At 47.1% G+C, this 18,831-nt stretch overlaps 1 long non-coding RNA gene across 1 annotated transcript; it reads right to left on the bottom strand.

Moving 5' to 3' along the window:
• Positions 1-226: 226 nt before the first annotated feature.
• Positions 227-13,622, bottom strand: LOC110341428. Its single transcript, XR_002383376.2, has 4 exons — positions 13,394-13,622; positions 3,644-3,763; positions 2,969-3,029; positions 227-915 (listed from the first exon to the last, which is right to left on the bottom strand). It is a non-coding gene; the product is annotated as an uncharacterized LOC110341428 (long non-coding RNA).
• Between the last annotated feature and the right edge of the window lie 5,209 nt (positions 13,623-18,831).

Genomic DNA, 18,831 nt, shown 5'->3' with positions numbered 1-18,831 from the left:
GTGTGTGTGTGTGTGTGTGTGTGTGTGTGTGTGTGTTCTGCATATGAGGGAATGCATGCAGCATCCAGAGTCTTCTAGTGACAGCTTAACGTGCTGATGGCTGATCTTCCAGTTGGAACGAAGCAGATTATCTTGGGGCCTACAGATCAGACAAACTACAAACAGTGTGTGACCCCCGAGAGGCGCCCAGAGGAACAAAGTCTTTCCATCAAATGCCCCCTCTGGCCTCTCATCTTCCCTGATGACTCAGGTGCTGGTTCCAGGCCATGGCACCAGGACAGGGCAGTCTTCCAGCTTGTTTCTGCTGGGGGCCGTCTTAGGGAGATGCCTTCTCTCTTGTAGAAACACGAAGATGCCAACAAGCGCTTTCGTTACTGTGGCGAGCCTGCGTCTACTCAAGAGCCTGGAGGGTGGGGCCTTCTTACCAATGCAGTAGCCGGTCAGGTCTCAGAGACAACTGCTGCTTTCCTTGTTTGCTTTAGTTTTGTTTTGTTTTTGTTTTTGTCATTGCTTTGTGTTACCCTCATCAGTTGTTTGTCTGACTTGATGGTTCTTTTTTTTTTTTTTTCCTATGGGGTTGGAGCCAGGGACCAAGTCTTGTGACTGCATAGCCCAGACTGGCCTGGAACTTGAACAACCCTCTTGCCTCCTCCATCCTCCCAGATGCTGGAATACAGGCCCGCACCACCCGGCAGGCTCTCTGATGTGAAACCCCCCACTCTGGTTGTCCCACTTTGTGATGTCTCCACCTCTTCGGGTAGCAACTTCTGTCAATCTATAGATAGTTCCAGAAACGTTTTTCAATGTCTGTGAAAAGCACAGGCGTCCTCGCGCGATGACCAAGACGCTAACCGGGCATCACCCTTCCATCAGTCTAAGGAAGTCCCCGGTTACCAAGGAATTTCTGTTCAGTGTCTGAGATTAAAAAAAAAAGGAGGGGGGGGGTTATCCTCGGCTATGTAGCAACAGGCTAGCCTGGGATGAAGTGAAGACCACAGAGTTCTCTCCTTTGCAAGGCATCATCTTGGAGCGAGGCCTGCCTCTCTAGTGCAGAGAGTGGGTTTTTGCTTTCCAAAGCTGTTTTCCTAAGAGTCGATGCCAGCATTCAACCCAGAGCCTGGGAGGCTGCTCTTCTCGACTGCGTAGGCTCCCTGTCATCGAGGCCCTCCTGCTGGCTCTGGGGCACCCCCTCGGCTTTCTCCCAAGCCTGTCAACACTGCTCCCAGTAACTGCCGGAGAAACCATGACGCCTCTCCACACCCTGTCCTTGGGGCCAGGCTGGTCATCTTCTCAACCATCAGCAGCCTGTGGGAAAGTGAAGGTGGACGCCCTCCCTAGGTCTCTGCTGTTGAATTGCAAGGGAGAAAGGAAAAGGAAGGAGAATCAGAAAGGGGGTGAAGGGGAGGTGTTGAACTTGAAGAAGACGTGACCAAAAGGCACGTGGCTGACGTGAGTGAAGAGGCTTCGCGCCTGTGTTTTTCCGTCATTGGAGTCGGATAATTCAGCTCTAAGAGATGGGAGAGACGTTCAGGAAATGTCATATATATATGTATATTTAGGCAATAAACAACCTTGGTTTGTCACTGCTGCTGCTGTTTCGGTGCCACAGGGTCTCGGGTGTCCCGGGCTGGCCTCAAGCTCACTATGTGGAGGACCTAGACCTCCTGACCCTCCTGCCTTCCGCCTCCCGGGCGTTGGGGTTACAAGTGTGCACCACCACAGCCAGCTTCTAGGACTGCTGTGCTTTCTCTGCTAATGCTCCTACCTCAGAGCAGAAAGCGGCAAAACTGGCTGTGATTCCGGGAGTTGCTATCAAAGAAGGCATAGCAAAGCAACTCTGTGTTGAGGGAAACCGTTACCTGGGCACAACACACCAGAGTTGTTTGTAGTGTGGTTGGTTGGTTGCTGCTGTTGTTGGTTGTTGGTTTTTTTGTGGCTGTTTGTTGTTTTATCATTACAATTTGCATCTTTCAAAACAAACTTCTGGAGAATACTTACTGTAGTGAGAGATCTACCAGACGCACCTGTGACTCTGACCACGCCCGAGATGGGCATGGTCACAGGTGCGCTTATGTGAGCCTGTGGGATTTGGTCTGGGGTCAGGGACAGGCTTGCTCTCTTTCGAGGTTCTGGTTGGGTCACGAAGGGCGGCAGAGCTTTGTCCTGGGCTACCGGTTTCTCATGCAAGTGATTTCTCCCCGAATAAAATTAACCTATATCATCCTAGTCCCGTGTATGTTAATTTGAACAACCACACTTTCCTATTAATAAGAAGACTCTGTGTGGTTATTTAGGAGCTGGCTGGTGGGACAGAAAAATCCACCAATGTAAGACAGTATTAGTCGTCAAAGAATTAGGATTCTAAGTGGCAGGCATGTGTGACATCTGTAAGGACTGACAGATTAAAAAAAAAAAAATCCAAGACGGTGGACATTAAGTTCCTTAAGTTTCTACTGACTCGTAACTGTGTCCCCTGCACATACACGGTTGTAACAGTAGTAGATACCTAAATAATATTTGGGGCATAGAGAGTAAGGCAGAGAGGAGAACACAGGAAAAAAAATAAGGATTTCAGGTGGATGGGCTTTCCCTGGGGGCAAATGCAGTGGCCTCAACTTAGGGCCCAGGGTGTCATTAATTCGAAGTCGTGGCTGACCACTGTGACCCCTACCTGTCACCCAAGCATGCCAGATGCTAAGGCCGGAGGTTTACAATGTCCATGCCAGCCTGGGCTTCATAGAGAGAGCCTGTCTGAGAAACTCAGAATAAAAAAATTTTTTTTGGTTTTTCGAGACAGGGTTTCTCTGTATTGTTTTGGAGGCTGTTCCGGAACTCGCTCTGTAGATCAGGCTGGCCTCGAACTCACAGAGATCCGCCTGCCTCTGCCTCCCAAGTGCTGGGATTAAAGGCATGTGCCACCCACGCCCAGCCAGAATAACATTTTGAAAATAAAAAAAAAGTCACCAACCTTCACTAGAAAGCCCTGTACTTTTCTCATGAAAATGAGACTGGTTCCTCTTCTCTGTGAGCTGTCAAATAAAGCCGCAGTGTCTCAGGAGGGCCCATGGCCCAGCTGGCCTCTCTCAGGAGAGCACACCGCCCAGCCAGGCACCCATCCTCACAGAGTACCCCACCCTGTACTCTTTTCTTCCCAGCACTGAATCTTCAGCCTTCTTTGCTCACTGTGTCCCAAATGTGTTTATGTAGTTTAAATCAGGATTTTAATGTTTGCGGGGTCAAAAATAAAGAACAAATCATGAAAAGCAGGGTTTCTCGTTCTCTCTGGGAGAAGACACTTGCTCATAAAGGAATGGGCATAGCCACGTGATGGGGAAGAGCCTCTAACCGCATCTCCTTTGCTGACTGTCTGACCGTGGGGATGGATACCCTCCTGTCTCCAACTTCAGTCTGCCTTTTCCCGTGTTCTGGCTCCTGGGCCTTACAAGTCTCAGGAAAGCCCTCCTGGATTTCATTTATTCTTGTTCTCTGGGGGTGACCATGCCTACATGTGTTCTTGGTACCCATGGAGGCTGGAAGGAAGTGGCAGATCCCCCGGAACTGGAGTTACAGAGCAGTTGTCAGAAGCCAGATGGATGCTGGGTACCAAACCAGGGTCCTCTGCAAGAGCACTCAGTGTCCTTACCCGTTGAGCCGTCTCTCCAGCCCCAAGATTCACTTTTTCATTCCTTCTCAGAATAACTGCTTGCCATTATGGTTGTGTGTTCCGATGTGAACAGCTTTATGCCTCAGAATGCACTTTCTGCTAAAAATAAATAAATAAATACATAAATACATAAGTAAATAAGCTATGCTGGGGGCTGGGGAGAGACTGAGATCAAACCTGAAGCTGTGAACCAAGGTTCCTCTCTGTGAGTCCATTACCCGAGAGGCCTCAGAGGTGCCCAATACAATACAAACTATTATCGTTGGCTCTTGGTCCCCATCAAAACTACAGAAGCCAGATTGATTTGAACAAGTGAAATCCAAGCTTGCTCACAAGTAAAAACAAGTGATTGCACAGATAGGCCGCTTGGGTTGAGTCCCTCTGCAGTTGCCCCCTCCCCCACCTGTGTCTGTCTGTCTGTCTGTTTGTCTCTGTCTCTTTGTCCCCATCCTCTCTCCAAAGCACTCCCCTTTGGGAAATAGCTTCCTTGTCTTCAGTCAGCACATTGCCCCGGACCCCTCCCCACCACCAAATGTCATCTGGACTCTCTAGGGAATAGCAGATGGAGTCCAGCACACGAATTTACCTTGACACAGACCAAAGAGGAAGAGGAAGTCATTTAATGACTGAGGAACCCAAAAGAAATCAATAAATCAAGTAATGTAAAACATATTTTCTGACAAAAAAAAATCTGCCCTGTACAAAACGGCCAAAAGATGACAATGCGATGGAGAGACATTCACAGGCTCAGCTAAGCAAAATCCCTCTGTAACTCAGCCTTCGATCATACACCGGAGACCAGCATCTGGTGGGTTTGGCTCCCCATCAGCCCACCCCACCCCCACCCACTGGCAAGAAGCTTCCTTGAGACTGGTGGCATCAGGCCACACCACTCTGGTCTGCGGTCCCATCACATCTGACAGTTTGAAGGAGCAGGAAGGCTCTTGGATGACAGCAGGGGTCCGTTTAAACTGGGCTGCGACCTGTTCAGGATGCCCCCTTCCATCTCCACCCTCCTGCCTCTGCACTTTGAGCTTGTTTTGAGGTGCGCATGAACTTCTGTTTCCCTAAGTCGTCGTCTCCATGACGGCGGCATCCCAAAGCCTCCTTCCTCCATCTTTGCGGTGCCCCCTCTCACGCTGTGCTTGGGTTTCTTTAGCCAACAGGAATTGGCTGTAAAAGTAAAACAAATGGATGCAACAATAGAATCTCAAGCCACCGAGCCAGAAAGGGCATCCCCTCCCAGTCAAGAAGCCATGACCCCCCCCCCCCCAGCCTCCTCCAGAGGAGATGGGGAGACAAGGTTTCCAATTCTCTTCAAAGTTTAGCTCTAATGAGTCCTCTGGGATTCTATAGGAAGTATGGTAGACGGCTCAGATGCTTGGACTGAGCAGACTGGAGAAAAAAACAAAAAACCTCTAGTAAACTCGGAAAACAAATGCAACCTCTAACTTGGTGACTTTCTGGAGACTCCTGAAAACGCTGCCCAAGTGTCTGTACACTTAACCACAGCTGCATGCCACGACCCTCCGGGTCATTTTTTAAATAAGAAATCACTGAAAATTCTAAACTTCCTCTTAAAAGATAAACTACCCAGAGCTGGAGAGATAGCTCAGCAGTTAAGAGGGCTCGCTGCTCTACCAGAGAACCTAGGTTCGATTCTCAGTCCCCAAACTGTGACTCATAACCATCTAAAACTCAAGTCCCATGGGATCTGACGTGCTCTTCTGGCCCCCATGGGTCACACACAGGCATGTGGGCCAAACACCCATACACATAAAATAACATTTTTTTTTAAAAAGATGGATACGTCACACACATCTAGATGTACCTAGACACGATCCCAGTCGCATAGTACTGTCCCCCAGCGTGGCGGTCAGGCTGAAGATGTAGCTCAGTTGAGGAGGTGTTTATGGAGCATGCACAGAGTCCTGGGCTGCAACCCTGGCACTGAGCAAACCCTGTCATGGTGGAGCTTGTGGTAACCCCATCGAGAGGTGGAGACAGTGGATTAGAGGTTCAAGTCTTCCTCAGCTGTTCAGTGAGTTTGAAGTCAGACTGGGCCACAAGACCAAGTCTCTCTCTCTCTCTCTCTCTCTCTCTCTCTCTCTCTCTCTCTCTCTCTCTCTCTCTCTCGTATGTATGTATGTATATACAGGTAGATATAGATATATATGTGTATGAATATATGTGTGTATATACACACACATATATATATATGTATATGTACATATACATATATTTCACTTTCAGGCTCCTAGCACTGTCTCCAGAATGTCTACACCATCTAGAAATCCACAGAGCTGAGAGAATGGAAGTTAGCTATTCTGGAAGCCTGGCTGGACTCCCACCAGAAGACCAACTGTCATAATGTATTATTTGCCATTCCAGCTTGGCAGTGGTAAGATCTGCTGGCTTGGCTGCTTTGCTCATCTGGCCATCATCTTGAACCCCAATATCTGTCTCTGAGTTTTTATTATTCGAGTTACAACTGACTTCCTGTGACCCGTTTTTTTTTCTCCCAAGGGAACATCTCTCCCTTCCCCCCATCCTTTTGACACTGATCCCCCCCCATCTTCTCTTACTCTTGCTTAATCAACTATCCAATCTGCTCTCCTGGAAATAACCCTTAAACTCCTCACATCAAGCTGAGGCACTGATCGACAACCCATAGGACCACACCCAAAGCCACTGCCACTCCACGAATGCCTCATCGCCACCACCATCTCAGGACGTTTCCTAAATCCGTTGCGTATCCTATTTTAGGACTGTTCTAGTCAAAACTCCGTGGTTTTCCAAATTATTCATGGGCACATAGGTTCCTCCCTTCAGATGGAAGACGAACTAGGAAAGCCTTTCTCAGACTTGCGTTCTTCAGAAAATGTCACACCCAGGTTTGAAAACCCTTCCTTAACTCACGTAGAGAACCTATAAACCAAGAAGTAGCCTAGACTTGGAGCCAGCGAGGTAGCTCCTCAGTGGGCAGGGTACTTGCCAAGCAAGCCTGACCTGAGCTCCGTCCTGGAACCCACATCAAGGTAGAAAGACAGAACCAACTCCACAAAGTTGTCTTTCTCCTCAGTTCCACGTGGGACAGCACACTCACACACATATCACACGCGCACACACAATAATAAAGTTTAAAGAAACTTAAAAAGAATAAACATCCTAGACTCGAGTTGAAACATCACCCATTGCCCCATAAATATGTGAGTTTATGCTTTTAAGTATCAAACCTAAAATAGTAGATTTAAACCCAATAGTTCTAGCAAAACAAGGGGAAATCATGAAGGGGGAGGGGGAAGGGGAGAGGGGAGGAGAAGGGGAGAGGAGGGGTAAGAATAAGAAGTGGCTGCCCTTGGAGCAGAGGGAACTAGAGTTCATGTTCTCTTAGAAGAAGCAATAAAAATCATTTTTGGAAAACTAATCTTCCAAAAGGCGTCCAATCATTTCAATTGAATCAAATAAACCTCCATAGACTGGGTTCTGCTATTGAGTGACCACCTTCACTCAAGAGCACACTGGATTTTAATTTGATGAAAGCTGGTGTAAGGGATGGAGATGCATCCAGGATACTGCACTTGTCTGTTGAGTGCAAGGTACGTGGCTCTGGGTTCAGTCCCAGACCCAAAACATTAAGGATGTCAGCATTTTAAACAAGCCAGCATGGTGGGGCACTTCTTCAATCCCAGCACTCAAGAGACAAACATAGCCAAATCTCTGTACATCTGAGCCCAGGCTGGTCAGCATAGAGAGTTTCTAAACAGCCAGGGCTTCATAGGGAAATCCTATCTCATATATGTTAGATTTACTACATATATATATGTAATATGCATATTACTTATATATTAAATTAGTTATATATTTAAATTATATGTTATTATATATTATCATATATTATGTATTATATATGCTATTGTATAATATATAATTATACTGTATGTAATATATTATATATAAATTATATATAATGTAAGTAATTTAAATGTATTACATATCATTAATTGAACACAAACTGAGGAAGAGAACTCAACACATCTCACATTTCTAAAAAAGTGTTTTTGCAATTAAAATATAATTACATTATTTCCACATTCCCTTTCTACCTTCCAACCCTTCCCATGCATCCCTTCCCCTTGTTCTTTCTTAAATTCATGAACTATATATATATATACACATACATACTAAAATTTAATATGTATTTATATACCCTTTAATTTATATATATATATATTCCTTTAATTTCTTTACTAGTTTTATATATGTATATATATATGTGTGTGTGTGTATTTGTAAATACAGAAAAACAACCTCTCCAGTCTGTATAATCTTATTTTTATGTATATGACTTCATGGCTGACCACTTGGTACTGAAAAACCAATCTGGAGAGTCTCCCCTGGGGAAGACTATTTTTCCTGTTTCCAGCGTTCCTTAGTTGAGGCTCCATGAGGTGTTAGCATGCCCTTTGGTGCCATCACTGTTCAGGTCTTGTTTAGGTAGCCATATCGATGAGACAGCATGGGTAAAGATTTTCTGGCATTTCTAGGAGACAAAAATCCGACGACAAACTTCCTGTTCCTTGTGCTTCCTTCCCACGCCTCCTCCTTCTGCGATCACTGAGCCTTACGTATGGGAGTCGAGTTTTAGATGTCTCAGGTGGGTCTTGGCGGCACACGGTCACTCTGACGGATGGCTAGGTTTCCAGTTCAGGACTTGATTTCCCTCTTAGTGTATGGACCTTTAGTCCAGTTAGAAAGCTGCTGGCTACCACAAGGCACACACGCCATTGTTGTACCCTTAGGAATAGAACCCCACGATGGTCATTATTTCCGTTCCCTCCCTTAGAAGATAGAATGGCACTGTGAAACTTTGTTTCAGGTCCACATTGGGGATTTTTACCTGAGTTAGGCTTTCCTATCTGAGCTTTGTAAAAAGATAACAATGTCCTCAGGAAGGGATATGTTTTTAGACTCCCTTCCCCCCACCCCAAGGAAGAAGTAAAAATCATTGACATTATCTTGCGCTTGCTTTATACACACAAGAATTCCAGGACATCCCACTCTGCTGTGAGACATGACACAGGAAGCTAGTCCAGCCTGGCCAAAGCCGTTGGTCTGAGCACGTGAGGTGTGGTGAAGCCCAAAGGGACACACACAAAATTCCACCGAGCCCTGGATAATGAGAACATGGAAGGCTCTGGTGGGTAGCGTTCTGGCAGGATTTGCCCGTGCCCCACAAAAGTCCACGGGCACTTAATCCCGAAATCCTCATTTAATAGTGTAACAGTATTTTTAGAGGCAAGACCCCCACGATGAGATTAGTGGCTTTTGTAAGAAAAGAGACCTGAGCCAGCAGCAATTCAGCTGTCTATGTGTGCTGTCTTCCTCCAAGACATGACATCACGAAAACTCACCAAAAAAAAAAAAAAATGGATACCAAAAAAAGAACCAAACAAAGCAAAAATAAAATAACATTTCAGCAGGTAAAGCTGGAGAGAGCTGACTCCTGAAAGCTGTCGCCCTGAGCTGAATCCATCTCTACTATTTACACGTTACTCAGCCCTGGGGCATTCTGTCACAGTCAGTACACAACAGACTAAGACTCCCCCTGCAGCACCCTAGTCTAAAAACCACTCCAGCCAATTCTTCAGCCCCCGCCTTCCCCAACTGTCTGAGCCGGAGGTGGTCTTGGATTCTTCTCCACAGGGAGCTTCAGGGAAAATAAAATAGAGATGGTTAACAACACTTGAATGTTCAACACACAGCCCCTTTTTAAGAAACTGAAGCTCAAAATCCCGGGGGCCTTCCAGCTGGGCTGAGTACAGCTGCTGCGGGTAACCCTGCCATCCCTTTGAAACAAAAAGCAAAGCAGCCATAATAAAAATAAAATTTGTACTTAAAAAAAAAGTTTCACACTCATGTTTATGTATAAACCAAACACCAGCAAAACAAACCGGTGGTTGAACTGGCATTTTAGGTACGAGCCAGTGCATTAGCCAAACAAACAAACTATGGGATGGACACACACAGGGATCTCACTTCAGCCGTGCTTGACCAAGGCGGGAAGGCCCAGGTTAGGCATTCAAGCATCCCACTGCCCACAGAGGGGCTGTCGCCTCCACTGTCCCCATGGAACTTTATCTTAGTACCAAAAAAATCAGGAGACGTTTAAAAACTCGTAGAGGAGGCACCCCTCCTAAGCTTGGGCTTTGGGGATTTCAGAGGGAGGATGAACAGCTCCTGAGAATGGGGCTTGTATGACCTGCTTTTAAATGACTGCTTCCTACTCTGGTCAGTGAAACTATCCAGTTCTCATCTGCCCAAAATGACCTTGACTCTCACAGAAGGAACGGCCCCAAAGCCCCTGTGACACCAGCTCCCCCTGACGCTGCTTTCCCCGTCTGCAGGCCAGCAGTTGAGGGGATTTCCTCGCTGACGGCAAGGCCTGCTTGTACACATGACCAGGGGACTCGCAGCCATTGAAGCTTCCTCCTGGTCATGAGTGCCCAGCCAGCAGCGCTGTGAGGCAGAAGGCACCTGTGTCAGGGAAGGGGCAGAGGCAGAGGAGAAGTGGTCAGGGAACTGTATCTGCGGTTTCCGAAGGCCCGACCAGCTGTACTTGGGTTAAAAAGTCAACGGAAAAGTGATCCTTCCTCAGTTACTTTTGTTTTGGTTTTGTTAAGAATTTTTCTTTTGGAAAAAAAATTAAACATCTGGATGCCTTTATGGAAAGAGTCATTGTGGTCACTAGGGTTGAGGGAGGATACATTTTTTTTAACCTCTGGATTTGATTCAGTTTGGTCAGCGAAGGTCTGAGGGTACAGAAAGCCCTGGCACAGGGTGACTGCTCTGCTGGCCTTGACACTTGGCTAATGAGTCTTCGGCTGGGAATATTTGAGGGGTACTGGACAAGACAGACCAGGCATTTGTTCCAGCTCTGAGCAGTGTTTGTGTCTGTCTTGAACACCACGGTTCCCCGAGCCCTGCGTTAGGCAGGAGCCTGCTTCGTAGGCAGGGGAATTCCCACCTGGGTTTGAAGTGAGCTGTTTGTGTAACCGAGCTGCAGGCACCCTGGTTTATGTCTGCACTCTCGATATTTCACATTTGCAGAGGCTCGAGGAAACAGTCGATCCTGTTGGACTTCAACCAATACCAATCTTTTCTTCCACTTTTCCTTTTGCTGTTTGTTTGTTTGTTTGTTTGTTTGTGAGACAGGGTTTCTTTGTGTAGCCCTGGCTGCTCTAGAATTCTCTATGTAGACCAGGCCTTGAAAGCCTTTTTCACAGTTCACATGATTGACTCCTCTGCTAGGTGCCCGCCCTGCGCTCGCCCACAGGGAACACACTTTGAAGTCCTGAGAAGGGAAGATTAGTTAAAAACAAAACACACTTACTGTTACACCTGTTTCCAGGCACAGATGAGGGGCTTTTTCCACAGGTGTCTCTAGCCCCTGGTGTCTTCTGCAGCAGAGAAAAGACAGAAGCAGTTTGTACATTTCAAATGGGTGAACTAGAAAGCTGGCTTAGTGCAGATTCACCCTGAAGCACGCCCAGAGGCACCAACTTGGGTTGAAGTAGTTCATTTGGGAGGGGATAGGAAGAGCTGGGGGATGGGCGGTGAACCAGGAAGTATGTACACAGCCAGAGGGCCTTCTCCCTGAGTGAGGAGGTCCTGCTAGGCGGTTCTGGAACTTAGGATCACACGTCATTCCTCAGAGAAAGAGAATTCATCCGTGGAGCCCAAGGGTGCTCAGGAGACACTAGCTCTGGGTACTCTGGGCCTATCCTTCTGTGCACAGGAAGGGTGCATAGTCATTGGCCTCTATGGACGCCATGTCCTGTACCAGAGACTGTTGAGGAGATGCAGTGAGAGGCAAGGCTGTATGGAAAGCCCACACAGTGCGGAGAAGCCCACAGTAAGTCCTAACCAGTAAGTGACTTCTGTCAACTGAGGGTCTCTGAACTCGTCCTAGTGCGCCTTCAGTGCTATGATAAATACCGTAGCCAAAGGCAACTTAGGGAGTAAAGGATGCATTTAATCTTGCAGCTTGCTGTGTAGTATGCAGTGACCAGTACCCCCCCCCCTTTTTAGCAGCCATGGCAGGCTAACATGTGCTTGCATGACCTTGCCACGCCTGTCCTGGTCACTAGGAGGTCAATCAGAAGTCAGTTGGCGTGGCTGTGCTTTACGGCTCTGGGTATGATTTATGGATAGTGCACAACAATGACCTGCAGAGCATAGCAACCGCCCTGGGTGGGCCTATGGGCCATAACAACCAGTTGACCAATCAACACAGGGCAGGTTGGCCAAACCTGGAAGTGCACCAATCCTGAAACTGTTTCATACCCCTAGACAACTCCCCTTACACTACTTTTTTGTTTTGTTTTGTTTGTTTTTTCGAGACGGGTTTCTCTGTATTGTTTTGGAGGCTGTCCTGGAACTCGCTTGGTAGACCAGGCTGGCCTCGAACTTACAGAGATCCACCTGCCTCTGCCTCCCGAGTGCTGGGATTAAAGGCGTGCGCCACCACTGGCTGGTTTACACTGCCCTTTAAGATCCCCACATCACAGATTCTCGGAGTCTTTCTCCAGCCATCTGCCGTGGTGGATAGATGAAGGGCCCGAGCTAATGGTTTAGCTTGTTAAACAACTACAATAAAAGACTCTCTGATTTTGCATGGAAATGGGCCTCTTGGTGATTTTGGGCTTCAGAATTTGGGCACAACAGCTGTCTATTAGGAAGGGGTCAAGGCAGGGACTGAAGCAGACACCCTGTAGAAACCCTGCTTACTGGCCGGCTCGCCAGGCTCAACTTCAGCTACCTTCTGACACCTCCCAACACCACGGGCCCAGGAGTGGCACCACCGCAACGGACTAGGCTCTCCCACATCAATCATGAACCAAGAAAAATGCCCCCCACTGACTTGCCTATGGGCTAATCTAATGGAGGTCATTCCTCAATTGATGGTACCCTTCCCAGACGACTCCTGCTTATATCAAATGGGAAAGACTACCAGAAGTAACCTAGAGGAAGTTTCTAGTTTTGTTTTGTTTTGTTTTGTTTTTGCATTCTTCTTGACAATGATTTCTACTTGCTCGGGGGTTTTGGTTGGTTTGTTTATTCTGCCACTGTTGTTCCGGTCACTGTTGTTTTGGGACAGGCTCTCATTCCACAGACCAGGCTGAGCTGACGCTCACTATATAGTCCAGGCTAACTTCAAACTGGCAGTCATCCTCCTGCCTCAGTCTCTGAAGTGCCCGGGTCACAGGTGTGAGCCACCACACTCAGCTTGTGCTTCTGCTTAGCTTCCCGACAACTCCCAAACCACCTCTTTTCAGCCTACACCACCGAGTTGAATCCTTGACTCACAATGATTCAGGTTTCCAGGTGGACACCGTTTCCACGCAGCTGAGAGCACCTCGTGCTGTACACGCCTTAAACACTCTTCCTCCCAAACCCCTGGCTTCCTCTTGTCTCCACAACTCCGTCAGTGACAGACACGTTCATCTACACACTCGAGTTAGAAACGCCCGAGGAACCTTGCTCCCAATGAATCCAGCCACCCCTGCACACGCATGTTAGAGTCTGTCCCGCCTTCCCCAGATTCTCTGCCACTCCAACCATCTGTCCTTGTCTGTCACATGACCATTGCGGCATCCTCCCCACTGGTTTCCTAGCCCCTTTTTCTCTACAGACACCAAGAAGATAATTTTGAAGGCTTAGGCTTACTCTCTCCATGAGTTTTCTTTGCCTTCCAAGTGGAGTTCACGCGTGTTTCTCGGTCTAGTTCATGCACCAGTGTTTCGATTGTGTGCCTATGCGTGACGTAAAAGCAACTACCTGAAGAGTTAGGTCCCCCGAGGCCGGAGTTACAGATGGTTATGAGCCACCATGCAGGGAACTGAACTTAGGCCCTCTGCAAGAGCAACCAGTGCTCTAACCACTGAGCCCATCTCTAACAGCCTCGGTTCTTAACAGCTGAACAGAACCCCTGACAACCTCACTCAGGTCAACCTGTCGAGCGCCGCCATCTGTTCTATGCCTGCTTTGAGTCAAGATTCTTTTCTTTGTCGTTTTGTGTTATTGAGACCTTGTCTGTGTGGCCCAGCCTGGCCTTGAGCTCGTGACAAGCCTCCTACCCCAGCCTCCCAAGCCCTGGGACTATAGACATGATCCCTTCTATTTTGGATTCTATTTGAGCTGAGCCGTATATGAAGGCTCCGGTCTGACTCCAGCATGCAAGTGGCTCTCAGTCGATGCTACCTTCACTTTGCTTTTCCACAGAACTATCAGACCCTGGGCAAAAGGCCCAAGCAAGGCACTAGGTTCACTCCCGGAACCTAACGCACAGTGTGGGAAGTTCCCAGTCAGACCTATCACTCCTCCATCCAGGACAGAGTCTCCTCACATCACAGTAGCAGATGTGTGTAGCTGGGCCCGCTGAAATCTTAGTACAAGCGAGTGGACTAGGCTTTTTCTTTTGAGCCAGCAATCAATCAGCTCCCAGATCATGACACAGAGCCTTCTTATTAGTTATGCAAGCTCAGCCTAGCTTAAGCTCATTTCTGGCTCACTCTTTTAACTTCAATGAACCTGTTTCTCTTTAAGTATGTTTTTGCCTCTGGGTTTGTTTGTTTGTTTGTTTGGGGGTTTTTGAGACAGGGTTTCTCTCTGTAGCTTCGGAACCTGTCCTAGAACTTGCTCTTTAGACCAGGCTGGATTCAGACTCACAGAGATCCGCCTGCCTCTGCCTCCTGAGTGCTGGAATTAAAGGTGTGCACAACCACCACCCAGCACCCCAGGGTTTTTTACCTTTCTTTCTTTCCGTACGTCTTACTTTCCCCCTGCTTCTCCATGTCTGCTGGCTGCCTGACTGGCCCTGGATGTGTCCCTATCTTTCTCTCCCATCCTCTCCTCCTTCTCTCTTCTCTCCAGCCTAGATTCCTCCTCCTACATATTGTCTCTGCCCTCCAGCCCTGCCTAGCCTTCTCCTGCATAGATATTGCCTGCTCAGCTTTTTTATTAGACCAATCAGGTGCCTCAGGCAGGCAAGGTGAAACAGCACATTCTTTCATAATTAAACAAATGCAGGGCAAACAAGTGTAACACATCTTCACATAGTTAACAAAAGCAGCAGAAACAAATGTAACACAACATTGTTGAAGTAATCCCCACAACAAGTGAGGCCTTGAGCTACTTCGGGATCAAATGTAATTCTCAATTAGCCGCCCTTACCTCAGCTCAAGGCTACTGGTTTCTACCACTGGCAACCTCGGTGGCCATAGGTGGCCCAGCCAGGTCTGCCCGGGAAGGAAAGACCATTTGGTTGACCCCATGGTTAACCCACAGCCTCCGTCACTGCCTCCCTGGTTGTTTAGTCCCTGAGACCACCAGGCTAGCGTCAGGGGAGATGGGAAAGGAGTTGGCGTGGTCTCAGCTCTAGTCATTGGGTTCCTCGGTTTGCTAAGAGATGTCTGTCACCAGAGCAGACTCTCTGGTTCTGTTCTAAGGCTTCTAGTCACAATTGCCCCCTCGCCTCCGAGCTGCTTCTCAACCATTGCAAACCAGTGGGCCTGGATAAAGAAATATTTCCATCCTGGCTTGAGAACAGCAGCCACCCTGAGTCACAGCTCGCTGTGACCTAGTCTCCCATCCCTGAGACCCCATAACACCACTTTATTCTGTCCCTTACCAGACTGTAGGCTCTCCAGCAAGCTCACCAGGTTTTCTCTTGCTATCCTATGAGCATTCCTAGATAGAGCCAAGTCTCAGGAAGGGACACTCTGGTAGGGGCTGATTCCTTGGCGGGGAAACCTCCTGTGACCACTTAGTTTCCCTAGGACTGTAGTACTCCAGAGGTGTCTAGTTGACTTCTGGAATGTCCTGCAGGAGAACTGAATCTACTGTGTGCTCTGGTGATTAGTCTATATTTCTAGATTCCCCCACTATACCTTGGTCCAGGTAAAGCTGTTTATCTCATCCCATATGGTCTTGATCACCTGCTGAACCCTGGGGCCTTCCTTATTCCCGTCATAGATTTGTGTAAATATTCCCTTTAAGCCATCTGTCTTTCCAAACAAATTGGGTGAAGCACATTGTTCAAAACTCTACCCCCAGGGAAGGTATTGGCATTTCTCTTATTCACTCTCATTCAAAGTCTTAGGGAGCTGCTACGCCATGACACCCTGCTTCTACCAGATGTAAAATATTTCCACCTGAGTCGTCTGATACCTGAGACTCCACAGGGTGTCACAGATGCAGACTGAGGGAGGGGTTGTCACAGGACAAGAGCAGACCATTGTAAAGATAAGCCTTTTTCTTTTCTGCTGCTTGGTTTTTCCCTGCCAGTCGCCTGGGCTCTGCCATGTCGTAGTCCCCAAATAACACACAAGGCGCTGTATTAATTATGAAGCTGTTGGCCTTGCTTGTTTCTTACTGTCTAGATCTGACTTAAGTATTTATCCCATAATTGCTAATCTAAGTATTTTCTCTTACCGGAGATGTTTCCAGGCTTCTTATCTCTATGGCGGTTACATCTTGACTTCCTGTGTTTCTCCTACCCAGAGTCCTCCTGGACTCCTATTCCCACCTATCTTGCTTCCCTATTGGCCAACAGTGCTTTATTGACATATACACAGGACTTCCCCAACAGACCATAATAAAAGTTAAGCCCCACTGAATGCTATTCCTCGTGTCTTTGGGGGCCTACCCAAACTCATTCCTGCCTTTAAAGATTCCATTTGATGGCTGAAGGCTTCTAGATGCTTCTCTCTGCTAGTAATATCACTTCATAACAGGCAGCTCAGTCCACAAGCAACAGATTGCCCCCAATCCGAGCATCAGTCCCTAGGAGAGCACTGTAGCTTCTCTAAGTCTGGTCCACAAAGGAGAATTTACCCAGTCAGGAAAGCACCATTTATAGCTGGACAGTGGTGGTAGACAGCTTTAATCCCAGCACTTGGGAGGCAGAGGTAACCAGATCTCTGTGAGTTTCAGGCCTGCCTGGTTTACAAAGCAAGTTCTGAACAGCAAAAGCTGTTAAATAGAAAAACCATGTCAAAAGGAAGGGAGGGAGGGAGGGAAATACGAAGAAACAAAGAAAGAAAACAAGCAGGCACAATTTATGCCCGATCTCTTGGGCCCTTGTCAGGAACTGTTGGGGAAAGGGTGCTTCCTGGTCTTTTCCAGCTTCTAGAGGGCCAGGTCCACTCCCCGGCTGCAGCTCCATCCTTCATCTTCAGGGCCAACAGTACTTCATCTCTAACTTTCCTCTAAAGTCATATTCCTCTTTACCTTTAAGAACTCGCAGGATCAAACTGGACTTCCTATGTGGTTGGGAGTTTTCTCTCCCCACCTCAAGGTCCTTAGACACATTAGCAAAGTCCCTTCAGGTTCAAGGAATTAGGACACAGGCAAATTCGGAGTATTATTTACCAACAAATGGAATTTGGTTGAGGTTAGACATTTAATCTCTTCCGATTTCCCCTTCAGTTCTTGGATCCTACCTACTATTCTCATTCATTAGAAACACCTATTTATCAAATAATAAGCCTCCTAAAGTTTCAAATTCAACTGGTGATGTAATTTGGCAATCAATCTACCTTATAGAACTGTTTGACTTGCAGCCACTCTGTGGTTTAAGAGATAAGCAGATTCAGAACACACACACAAAAATTCCCTGGACTTCAGGCTGTGGGTTCTAGGCCAGTAATTCAAGAACCTAATATTCACATTTTCCTTCAAGCCAATCAGAGCTTCTATCACAAACCCATGGCTATTGAGGTTCTCTGGTTCTTTGTCTTGTTCTACAATGGCAGCATTCCATGCATCCTTGGTCTCCGATTATTATAAATCATAATATTAATATAATCAGCCAATTCTCTATTTATTGTGTGAGCTATCCTAGTTAGTTTCAACTGGCAACTGGGCACAACTTAGACTCATTTGAGAAGAAAGACTCAGTTAAAGGATTGTCCAAATCATGTTGGCCTGTGGGCACATCTGTGGGGAATTGTCTTGATTGTTAAGTGATGTAAGGAGGCCAAGACCACTGGGCAGTGATGGCACACACCTTTAATCCCAGCATTCAGGAGCAGAGGCAGGCAATCTCCCTGAGTTCGAGGCCAGCCTGGTCTACAATGCTACACAGAGAAACCCTGTCTGGAAAAATAGAAGGAGGAGGAGGAGGAGGAGGAGACGAAGAAGACAAAGAAGACGAAGAAGACGAAGAAGACGAAGAAGAAGTAGAAGAAGAAGAAGAAGAAGTAGAAGAAGAAGAAGAAGAAGAAGAAGAAGAAGAAGAAGAAGAAGAAGAAGAAGCAGAAGAAGCAGAAGAAGCAGAAGAAGCAGAAGAAGCAGAAGAAGCAGAAGAAGCAGAAGAAGAAGAAGAAGCAGAAGAAGCAGAAGAAGCAGAAGAAGAAGAAGAAGCAGAAGAAGCAGAAGAAGAAGAAGAAGCAGAAGAAGCAGAAGAAGAAGAAGAAGCAGAAGAAGCAGAAGCAGAAGAAGAAGCAGAAGCAGAAGAAGAAGCAGAAGAAGAAGCAGAAGAAGAAGCAGAAGAAGAAGAAGAAGCAGAAGAAGAAGAAGAAGAAGAAGAAGAAGAAGAAGAAGAAGAAGAAGAAGAAGAAAAGCCAACAAGCAGCGTTGTTCCATGGTTCCTTCTTTGAAGCTCTTTCTTGAGTTCCTTGCCTGACTTCCCTCAATGATGGGCTATGACTATGGAAGTATAAGCCAAATAAATCCCCTCCCCAAACTCCCCTAATAGCTTTTTGTCAGAGCAACAGACATAAAACCAGAACAACCTCCTTATACACTAGCTGTGTTTTCTCGCTGCTTTTAGTTGAAGCCTGAAATCCTCTATGCTGGTTTCCCTGGGTCTGTATGGTGACCGCTTGTTCTAACAGCCAGTGTCCTGTGACTATTTTCCCCAGAAGAAATGGACAGATGTCTTTTTACCATAAATGGGGAACCAACCGTAGACCAACTAAGTCTACCATGGCGAACCAGTGACTTTACTGAGATACTCAGGGGATCGTAGATGGGTGGTTACTTATAGGCATAGGGGAGTCTTGGACGGCTACACTAGCAAAATCCCACCTGTGGTGGTTTGAAAGAAGATGGCCCCAAAGTGAGTGGCACTGTTGGGAGGTGTGGCCCTGTTGGAGGAAGTG

The sequence above is a fragment of the Mesocricetus auratus genome, unplaced genomic scaffold (assembly GCF_017639785.1).
Source record: "Mesocricetus auratus isolate SY011 unplaced genomic scaffold, BCM_Maur_2.0 Super-Scaffold_100001, whole genome shotgun sequence".
In the NCBI taxonomy this organism is placed as follows: domain Eukaryota; kingdom Metazoa; phylum Chordata; class Mammalia; order Rodentia; family Cricetidae; genus Mesocricetus; species Mesocricetus auratus.
The sequence above is the reverse complement of the archived record's forward strand: the minus strand, read 5'-3'. Positions and strand labels throughout refer to the sequence as shown.